Here is an 11,293-nt window from a genome sequence, read left to right as displayed (position 1 = left end):
CCTGAGTTCTGGAGTGACATGAGATGCAGTTACCCTGTAGTCTGCCATTTGGTCTCTCATAGGTAGAATTTATATTATCAATATGGCCATACTACCAAAAGTAATCTAGTCATTCAATGTCATCCCCATCAAAACACCAATGTCATTCTTCACTAAACTAGAAAAAGAAACAAACAGACATAAAATAAACATGGAAGAACCAAAATAGTCAAAGCAATTTAAGCAAAAACGGCAATACTAGAAGCATCATAATACCTGATCTCAAATTATACTATGGAGCTGTAGTACAAAGAAAAAAAATAACACCATGTCATTGGCATTAAAACAGAAATAAAGATCAATGTAATAGAATAGAAGACACAAAGGTAAAAACACACATATACAGTCATATGTTCCCATCAAAAGATGCCAAAAATGCATGTTAGAGAAAAGATTATATTTTTTGGCTATTTTTATTTCTTCTTTTCAGAAATGTCTACTTAGATCATTTCCCCATTTATTTATCAGGTTATTTTTTTTAATGTTAAGATTTTTCATCTTTATGTATATCCCTATTCTGTATATCAATCCTTTTCTGGAAGACTAAGTGGCAAAGTTTTTCCCCCACTCTAAGTACTTTGATCATGCTATTGTTTCCTTTGCTCGGTACAACATTTTAAGTTTGATGTTACCTCATTCATTGATCCTTTTTTTAATTTTTGGTACTGGGATTGAGTTCAGGGGCACTCAACCACTGAGTCACATCCCCACATTCTGCAGCCTTATTCTGTATTTTATTTAGAGACAGAGTGTCACTGAATTGTTCACCTGGTTTATGCTGAGGTGGGCTTTGAAATTGAGATCCTCCTGCCTTAGCCTCCCAAGCTGCTAGGATTACAGGTGTGCACCACCGTGCCTGGCCCATTTGTTTATTCTTAATTTCATTTATTGAGGTTCATTATTCTTATTTCTTAGTATTTGACTTCTGGAGTCTTTTTTTTATTGTAAACAAATGGGATACATGTTGTTTCTCTGTTTGTACATGGAGTCAAGGCATACCATTTGTCTAATCATAAATTTACATACAGTAATGTTGTTTGATTTATTCTGTTATTTTTTCCCTTCCCCCTCCACCCCTCCCAACCCTTTTTTCCCTCTATACAGTCCTTCCTTCCTCCATTCTTGCCCCCCTCCCTAACCGTAACTCTAACCCTAACACTAACACCTCCCACCTCCCATTATGTGTCATCATCCACTTATTAGCAATATCATTCGTCCTTTGGTTTTTTGAGATTGGCTTATCTCACTTAGCATGATATTCTCCAGTTTCATCCATTTGCCTGCAAATGCCATAATTTTATCATTCTTTATGGCTGAGTAATATTCCATTGTATATATATACCACATTTTCTTTATCCATGCATCAATTGAAGGACATCTAGGTTGGTTCCACAATCTGGTTATTGTGAATTGAGCAGCTATGAACATTGATGTGGCTGTATCTCTGTAATATGCTGATTTTAAATCCTTTGAGTATAGCCCAAGGAGTGGGATAGCTGGGTCAAATGGTGGGTCCATTCCAAATTTTCTAACGAGTCTCCACACTGCTTTCCAGAGTGGCTGCACTAATTTGCAGTCCCACCAGTAATGTATGACTGTACCTTTCTCCCCACATCCTCGCCAACACCTGTTGTTGCTTGTATTCTTGATAATCACCATTCTAATTGGGGGGAGATGGAATCTTAGGGTGGTTTTGATTTGCATTTCTCTTATTACTAGAGATGTTGAACATTTTTCCATATGTTTGTTGATTGCTTGTAGATCTTCTTCTGTGAAGTGTCTATTCATTTCCTTAGCCCATTTGTCGATTGGATTATGCATTCTTGGTGTAGAGTTTTTTGAGTTCTTTATAGATTCTGGAGATTAGTGCTCTATCTGAAGTATGAGTGGCAAAGATTTTCTCCCACTCTGTAGGCTCTCTCTTCGCATTGCTGATAGTTTCCTTTGCTGAGAGAAAGCTTTTTAGTTTGAATGTATCCCAGTTATTGATTCTTGCTTTTATTTCTTGTGCTATGGGAGTCCTGTTGAGGAAGTCTGGTCCTAAGCCGACATGTTGAAGCTCTGGACCTACTTTTTCTTCTATAAGATGCAGGGTCTCTGGTCTGATTCCGAGATACTTAATCCATTTTGAATTTAGTTTCGTGCATGGTGAGAGAAATGGGTTTAGTTTCATTCTGTTGCACATGGATTTCCAATTCTCCCAGCACCATTTGTTGAAGAGGCTATCTTTTCTCCATTGCATATTTTTGGCCCCTTTGTCAACTATGAGAAAATTGTATTTATTTGGGTTTGTATCCATGTCCTCTATTCTGTACCATTGATCCACCTTTCTATTTTGGTACCAATACCATGCCGTTTTTGTTACTATTGCTTTATAGTAGAGTTGAAGATCTGGTATTGCGATACCCCCTTCTTCACTCTTTCTGCCAAGGATTGCTTTAGCTATTCTGGGTTTTTTATTCTTCCAGATGAATTTCATAATTGCTTGCTCTATTTCTGTAAGGTACATCATTGGGATTTTAATTGGAATTGAATTGAATCTCTATAGCACTTTTGATAGTATGGCCACTTTGACAATATTAATTCTTCCTATCAAGAACATGGGAGATCTTTCCATCTTCTAAGGTTTTCTTTAATTTCTTTCTTTAGTGTTCTGTAGTTCTCATTGTAGAGGTCTTTCACCTCTTTTGTGATATTGATTCCCAAGTATTTTATTTTTTTTGAGACTTGTGAATGGGGTAGTTTTCCTAATTTCTCTTTCTGAAGATTCATCGCTTATGTATAAAAATGCCTTAGATTTATGTACATTGACTTATATCCCACTGCTTTACTGAATTCACTAATGAGATCTAAAAGTTTTCTGGTGGAATTTCCTGGTTCCTCTAAGTATACAATCATATCATCCGCAAATAGGGATAGTTTGAGTTCTTCTTTTCCTATTCGTATCCCTTTAATTTCTTTGGTCTGTCTAATTGCTCTGGCTAGAGTTTCAAGGACGATATTGAAAAGAAGTGGTGAAAGAGGGCATCCCTGCCTTGTTCCAGTTTATAGGGGGAATGCTTTCAGTTTTTCACCATTTAGAATGATATTAGCCATGGGCTTAGCATAGATGGCCTTTACAATGTTAAGGAATGTTCCCACTATCCCTATTTTTTTCTAGTGTTTTGAGCACGAAGGGGTGCTGTATTTTATCAAATGCTTTTTCTGCATCTACTGAAATAATCATGTGATTCTTGACTTTAAGTCTATTGATATGGTGAATTACATTTATTGATTTCCTGATGTTGAACCAACCTTGCATCCCTGGGATGAAACCCACTTGATCATGGTGCACTATCTTTTTAATATGTTTTTGTATGCAATTAGCTAAAATTTTGTTGAGAATTTTTGGGTCGATGTTCATTAAGGATATTGGTCTGAAATTTTCTTTCCTTGATGTGTCTCTGTCTGGTTTAGGAATCAGGGTGATATTGGCTTCATAGAATGAGTTTGGGAGAGTTCCCTCCTCTTCTACTTTATGGAATACTTTGAGAAGTATTGGAATGAGCTCTTCTTTAAAGGTTTTGTGGAACTCGGCTGAGAACCCATCTGGTCCTGGACTTTTCTTTGTTGGTAGGCTTTTGATGACTTCTTCTATTCCATTACTTGAAATTGGTCTATTTAAATTGTGTATGTCCTCCTCGTTCAGTTTAGGCAATTCATATGTCTCTAGAAACCTGTTGATGTCTTCGAAATTTTTTATTTTGTTTGAGTATAGATTTTCAATATAGCTTCTAATTATGTTTTGTATTTCAGTCGTGTCTGTTGTGATATTTCCTTGTTCATTCCGAATTTTAGTGATTTGGGTTTTCTCTTGTCTTCTCTTTGTTAGTGTGGCTAAAGGTTTATCAATTTTATTATTGTCTCCAAGAACCAACTATTTATTGTGTCAAATTTTTGTATTTTTTATTTGTTTCAATTTCGTTGATTTCAGCTCTGAGTTTAACTATTTCCTGTCTTCTACTACTTTTGGTGTTGGTCTGTTCTTCTTTTTCTAGGACTTTGAGCTGTAGTGTTAGGTCATTTATTTGTGGAGTTTTACTTCTTTTATTAAATGCACTCCATGAAATAAATTTTCCTCTAAGTACTGCTTTCATAGTGTCCCAGAGATTTGATATGATGTTTCTTTGTTCTCATTTACCTCTAAGAATTTTTAAATTTCCTTCCTAATATCTTCTGTTATCCATTCATCATATAATAGCATATTGTTTAATCTCCAGGTGTTGGAGTAATTTCTGTTTTTTACTCTTTCATTTATTTCTAATTTCAATCCATTATGATCTGATAGAATACAAGGAAGTGTCTCTATCTTCTTGTATTTGCTAACATTAGCTTTGTGGCATAATATATGGTCTATTTTAGAGAAGGATCCAAGTGCTGCTGAGAAGAAAGTGTATTCGCTCTTGGTTGGATGGTATATTCTATAAATGTCTGTTAAGTCTAAATTATTGATTTTTATATTGAGATCTATGGTTTCTTTGTTCAATTTTTTGTTGCTAGATCTGTCCAGTAGTGAGAGAGGCATGTTAAAATCACCTAGTATTATTGTGTTATGGTCTATTTCGTTTCTAAAATTGAGAAGGATTTGTTTGACATACATGGATGAGCCACTGTTTGGGGCATAGATGTTTATGATTGTTATATCTTGCTGATTTATGCTTCCCTTAAGCAGTATGAAACGTCCTTCTTTATCCCTTCTGACTAACATTGGCTTGAAGTCCACATTATCTGAAATGAGGATGGATATTCCAGCCTTTTTGCTGAGTCCATGTGCATGGTATGTTTTTCCCCATCCTTTCACCTTTAGTCTATGGGTATCTCCTTCTATGAGGTGAGTCTCTTGCAGGCAACATATTGTTGGATCTTTCTTTTTAATCCAATCTGCCAGTCTATGTCTTTTGATTGATGAATTCAGGCCATTAACATTCAGGGTTATTATTGAGATATGATTTGTATTCCCGGTCATTTGACTCATTTTATTCATTTATTTGTTTATTTTTACACGACTTGGTTCCTCTTTATTTGAGAGTTCCTTTAGGATAGCTCCTCCTTTTGCTGATTTGCTTCTTTGTTTTTCATCTCTTCCTCATGGAATATTTTGCTGAGAATGTTCTGTAATGCTGACTTTCTTTTTGTAAATTCTTTTCGCCCCTGGATTTTCTATTCTTTTAATGATGAGCTCAATGCCATAAACTTTTCTTTTAGAACTGCCTTCATGCTGTCCCCAAAATTTAGATATGTTGTGTTGCTATTCTCATTTATTTCTAAGATTTTTTAAAATAAATTTCATCCCTGATTTATTCTGTGATCCATTTTTCATGCAATAGTAGATTATTTAGTCATTTGGTTCATATTTAAAATTTTATTTATTTATTTATTTATTTATTTTTTGACACAACTTGGCTCCTCCTTTATTTTACAATTCCTTTAGGATAATTCCTCCCTTTGCTGATTTGCTTCTTTGTTTTTCATCTCTTCCTCATGGAATATTTTGCTGAGAATGTTCTGTAATGCTGGCTTTCTTTTTGTAAATTCTTTTAGCTTTTGTTTATCATGGAAGTATTTTATTTCATCGTCAAATTTGAAGGTAAGTTTTGCTGGGTATAAGATTCTTGGTTGGCATCCATTTTCTTTCAGAGCTTGAAAAATGTTGTTCCAGGCCCTTCTAGCTTTTAGGGTCTGGATTGAAAATCTGCTGATATCCGTATTGGTTTCCCCCTGAATGTAATGTGGTTCTTTTCTCTCACAGCCTTTAAAATTCTGTCTTTATATTTTATGTTAGGTATTTTCATTATAATGTGTCTTTGTGTGGGTCTGTTGCAATTTTGTGTATTTGGAGTCCTATAAGCCTCTTGGACTTGATTTTCCATTTCAGTCTTCAGATTTGGGAAATTTTCTGATATTATTTCTTCAAATAGATTGTTCATTCCTTTGGTTTGTTTCTCTAAGCCTTCCTCAAACCCAATAATTCTCAAATTTGGCCTTTTCATGATATCCCATAGTTCTTGGAGATTATGTTCATGATTTCTTACCATCTTCTCTGTTTGTTCAACTTTGTTTTCGAGGTTAAATATTTTGTCTTCAATATCTGAAGTTCTGTCTTCCAGGTGTTCTATCCTATTGGTTATGCTTTCTATGGAGTTCTTAATTTGGTTTATTGTTTCCTTCATTTCAAGGATTTCTGTTTGTTTATTTTTCAATATCTCTAAGTCTTTATTGAAATGATCTTTTGCTTCCTGAATTGGCTCTGTTAACCGTCGATTGGTGCGATCGTTCAATGCCTGCATTTGCTCTTTCATCTCATCGTTTGCTTCCCTAATCATTTTAATTATGTACATTCTGAACTCCCTTTCTGTCATTTCTTCTGCCATGCTGTCGTTGGATTTTATTGATGTAACATCTAGATTTGTTTGGGGCATTTTCTTCCTTTGTTTTCTCATATTGTTCAGGAATCAATGGGTCATTAAGATATTGCAGATTTCCTCTATCGACTTATAATGTCCCTGAAGATTGCTAGTATATCCCCTCTTATCCTTCAGTAGCCTGAAGTCTTGGAGGAAGTTGATAATGCAGAGCTCCACGAAGAAGCTGCCTCTCTAGGGATGTTGACCCTCAGGTGGCGTATATTCCCTGCTAGTGGGCAGAGGTGCCTCCACTTCTTGACCAATGGTCATCCAATGGGGAAGTAGGCAGCGGGCTGAGGCAAGGCCTGTTTGTTCCTGTGTCTCTGGTTTTACCATCCTTGTGGGAAAACCTCACCGGCAGGGAAGACTCACCCGGTGGTGAGGTCTTGCTGGTCAGTTCCCCTCCTAGAGGTTCCCCTCAATCTACAACTACTGCCTGGGCTGGGCTGTCTTCCTCTGCAACGTTCCCAGGGGCCCGGACCTACCTCCTGGGCCTGGGAGCCTCACCCTTCGCAGTTGAGTCTCCTTAGGCTGCCTCTCCTCAGAGAATCTGCCCGCCACCCTGGAAACTTCGCTCTGCCCCTAGGCGTGTCTCTGTGTGGCTCTTCCAGCAAGAAGCCACCTAGCTCCTGGGACCCTGCTCTGCACCTAATCGCCTGGCTATGCGGCCCCTCCTCTGAGCCGCCACCTGGAGCCCCCTACAATAGCTCTGAGACCCAGAGACCCACCATACACCTCTTCCTCCGGACAGCTGCCTGGTGTTCCGATGCAGTCACTAGGAGTCCAAGCAACTCACTTAGCGTCTCCTCCTCCCGCCAACCGCCCATAGCCCTAGGTAGTCACTCCAAGTCCAAGTTACCCGCCCTGTTCCTCCTCCTCCTTCTCAGGGTAGCCCCCCGGGTGTTCAGGAGCGGTGGCTCCGAGACCAAGTGACCCACTGTGCTCCTCCTCCAGGCAGGCCACCGGTGTTCTGGAGCGGTCGCTTTGAGTCCAAACAACTCACCACTCGCCTCCTCCTCTGGCAACCGCCTGTGGCTCTGATGCAGTCACTCCTAGACCAAGTGACCCACCGCGCTCCTCCTCTAGGCAGGCCACCGGTGTTCAGGAGTGGTCGTTCTGAGTTCAAACAGCTCGCCATGCAGCTCCTCCTCTGGCAACTGACTGTGACTCTGATGCAGTCATTCCTAGACCAAGCGACCCGCCATGCTCCTCCTCTTCCTCCGGGCAACCCCCCTGGTGTTCAGAAGCGGTCGCTCTGAGTTCAAACAGCTCGCCACGCAGCTCCTCCTCTGGCTACCGCCTGTAGGTCTGATGCAGTCACTCCTAGACCAAGCGACCCGCCGTGCTTCTCCTCTTCTTCCGGGCAACCCCCCAGTGTTCAGAAGCAGTCGTTCTGGGTCTAAACAGCTCGCCACGCAGCTCCTCCTCAGGAAGCCGCCCGGAGCCCCAGTGGTCACTCCAAGTCCAAACGCTGTGCTGAGCCACCTCCTCTACGATGAGCCCAGTTGTCCGTTTTTACCGCTCCAGTGGGGGGAGGGGCGTCTCGCCAAACAACTCTACTTCACAAAGTTCCTGGAGTCTTATTAAAGAAGTCAGAGCTTGTGCCCAATGTAGGAGTGTTGACCCTATGTTTTCTTGTTGTGGTTGCAAAATGTTTATGGTTTAATTCCTAGGTGTTTGATGCACTTTGAGTTGATTTTTGTGCTGGGTGAGAGATAAGAATTTAGTCATATTCTTCTACACATGGATATGCAGTTTTCCCAGCAATATTCTTTTCAAGTTTAAATGCACTTTATTTTTAGACAACCTACATGACATACTTAAAAAAGAATGCCCCCACTACAAATAAATCATGGTTAAAATATAAATGTGCTCACGATGATATCAGTTCCATTTGTCCAAAGTCCTGGTGTTGTGTGGATGACAAGCAGCAGCCATTTAGGATGACAGATGATAGATCCAAAGTAACCACCAAATTTGTTAGCATTTTTCCATTGCTAAACCATCCTTAAAGAAAATCAAATATGGGTCTACACTATCCTCACAGTAGTCCAGGAGTGCAATCATGCCATCTGGATTCATGTTTTTACCAGTAAAGAAGTGATACTTTTTGAAATTAGCAAGGATGTGCTTACTTGTTCTATAGCCCCTTTCATAAAAGGTTTTATTCTCTCTGGTCTCTGTTTTTCAAGTTTGCCTTTGATTGATTTCATGTAATCTTTGATGTGCTTCTTGTATGCTTTTTTGTGAAGCTGGTTTCCTGCAAGTGATGACTCATGATGACATCAACAGCAGTGATCACTGTGCTTTTGTTACCTTCACCCTCAGGTCCTTCAGCAAGGCATTTCCATCAATGAGCAAGTGAGTCATCATTGTTTCCCTCTGTCCTACTGACTATCTTGCCCTCCGCCTCCAGGCACAGCCCATCTGTGATCTCCCAGATCTTGTAAACTTCAGAGAACATCTCATCTTGGCTGATGATCTCTCAATAGATAAATCATGGTGGCTACTGGAGGGAGATGGTGGGGGTTCTAGTTTAGCAGGAACCCAGAGTTCAGAGTGAGCATAGTGTAGCCCAATGGCACTCGAGGTGAGGGGAGAGTGCATGGAAAAAAAAAACCAGCACCATTATTGAAAAAGTTAATCTTTTCACTCTTCTTGCTAAGGATTACTTTTGCTATTCTGGATTTCTTATTCTTTACAAATGAATTTCATGTTTGCTTTCTCTATTTCTATGAGCTATGTCATTGGAATTTTAATTGGAATTGCTTTGAATCTGTATAGTGATTTTGGTAGTATGGCCATTTTGTCAATATTAATTCTGCCTATCCAAGAACATGGGAGATCTTTCTATCTTCTAAGGTTTTCTTTGGTTTCTTTCTTTACTGTTTTGTAGTTTTCATTATAGAGGTCTTTCACCTCTTTGGTTAAATTGAGTCCCAAGTTGTTGTTTTTTTTTGAGACTGTTGTTAATGGGAAAATTTTATGAATTTCTCTTTCAGAGGATTCATCACTTAAGAATAGAAATGCATTAGATTTATGTGTGAATAACAACTTCTATGTTAACGTTTCTCTTAGTCTAACCCATTCTACAAACAGTAAATTTTGACACAGAAGAAATAATATGTGAATGGGGGTGGCAAAGATGGAGGGATAGAAAATTATATAGCAAAACATTATTATTTATTTTCTAAAGGTAAAGATCCAATAATAATATGTATAAACACGGAGACACACAATCCTGCTCTTGAGCTTCATACTGCAAGATTCATAAGACAAACATCATTTTTTCTTTTTTTGCAGGACTGGGGATTGATGTCAGGGCTTCACACATGCTAGGCAAGTGTTCTTCCACTGACCCACACCTCAGCCTACCATCATATATTTTTTATATTGTAAATTAAGAAACATTACTTCTGACATTTCCAGGTCTGTCTTTTAACAACATATTTATTTTAGGGATTTTTATTTATGACTCATAACTCCCAACCTAGCTCATAGTTAACTGATAAATAAAATTATACAACATCACACAAAAGTGTATAAAGTATGACTAAAAAAATTCCATAAATTGAATAAACTTTCAGAAACAGATTCTTAAAAATGAAGATTGTGGAACCAACCTAGATGTCCTTCAGTTGATGAATGGATAAAGAAACTGTGGCATATATATACAATGGAATATTACTCAGCCATAAAGAATGATAAAATTATGGCATTTGCAGGTAAATGGATGAAACTGGAGAATATCATGCTAAATGAGATAAGTCAATCTCAAAAAACCAAAGGAAGAATGATCTCGCTGATAAGTGGATGATGATACATAATGGGGCGTGGGAGGGGTTAGTTTTAGGGTTAGAGTTAGGGTTAGGGAGGGGGGCAAGAATGGGGGAAGGAAGGACTGTATAGAGGGAAAAGAGGGATGGGAGGGGTGGGGGGAAGGGAAAAAATAACAGAATGAATCAAACAACATTACCCTATGTAAATTTATGATTACACAAATGGTATGCCTTTACTCTATATACAGAGAAACAACATGTATCCCATTTGTTTACAATAAAAAATTTTTTTAAAAAATAATAATAATAAAAAAATAAAAACTAAAAAAAAATTATATTTGAGGTAAAAGGACATTAAAATTTTCTTTCAAAAAAATGAAGTTAATAAGTGTTCATGTATTCAGAGCAATGCTATATGCACGGTAATGATAATAGTAAAAATGCATTAAGTGTTAATTATGTATCAGAAATTAATTTCCTTACATATATTATCATGTTTAATCCTGAAATAATTATTCCAAAGAAAATTATTATTCCTAGTTTTCAGATAAATAAACTGAGATAATCTACATTGTGTACAACGAAAGAAATGAAAAGTTGTACCCCATTTGTGTACAATGATACAAAATGCAGTCTGTAAAACTAAAAAAAATTTTTAATAAAAAAACCCACAAATCTAATACCTGAGAAATCTTGGATTTAAACTCAATCTAAATCTAGATTATATATGCTTAACTAATATGCTACACTCGCACTTAAATTAATTGACAATTTAATGATGGAAATCAAGTACATAAGGAGAGCACTGATCTATTACTTTGTTGCTTATACATGTCCTGTATTGGTTGCTTTGGGCTTATCTCCTTAAAATAATCAATATGAATATTTTAGTCTATAATAAAATATTGTTCCATAGATCCAAAAACTATCAAACCTGTCCTGAACTTTTAATCTCACTTCTGGGTTCTATTATTTTGTTCTGATTTGAACTTCACACTGCAGTATCCCCCTTAACTCCATATTCCTACCTAA

The 11,293-nt window shown here is 37.7% G+C and overlaps 2 pseudogenes; both read right to left on the bottom strand.

Annotated features, from left to right (window-relative positions):
• The window catches only part of LOC124974039 (prickle-like protein 2), a 695,630-nt pseudogene that overhangs the window by 286,139 nt on the left and 398,198 nt on the right, over nt 1-11,293 (bottom strand).
• Nucleotides 8,463-8,970, bottom strand: LOC124974034 (translationally-controlled tumor protein-like; annotated as a pseudogene).

This window comes from Sciurus carolinensis, unplaced genomic scaffold (assembly GCF_902686445.1).
Source record: "Sciurus carolinensis unplaced genomic scaffold, mSciCar1.2, whole genome shotgun sequence".
NCBI lineage: Eukaryota > Metazoa > Chordata > Mammalia > Rodentia > Sciuridae > Sciurus > Sciurus carolinensis.
The sequence above is the reverse complement of the archived record's forward strand: the minus strand, read 5'-3'. Positions and strand labels throughout refer to the sequence as shown.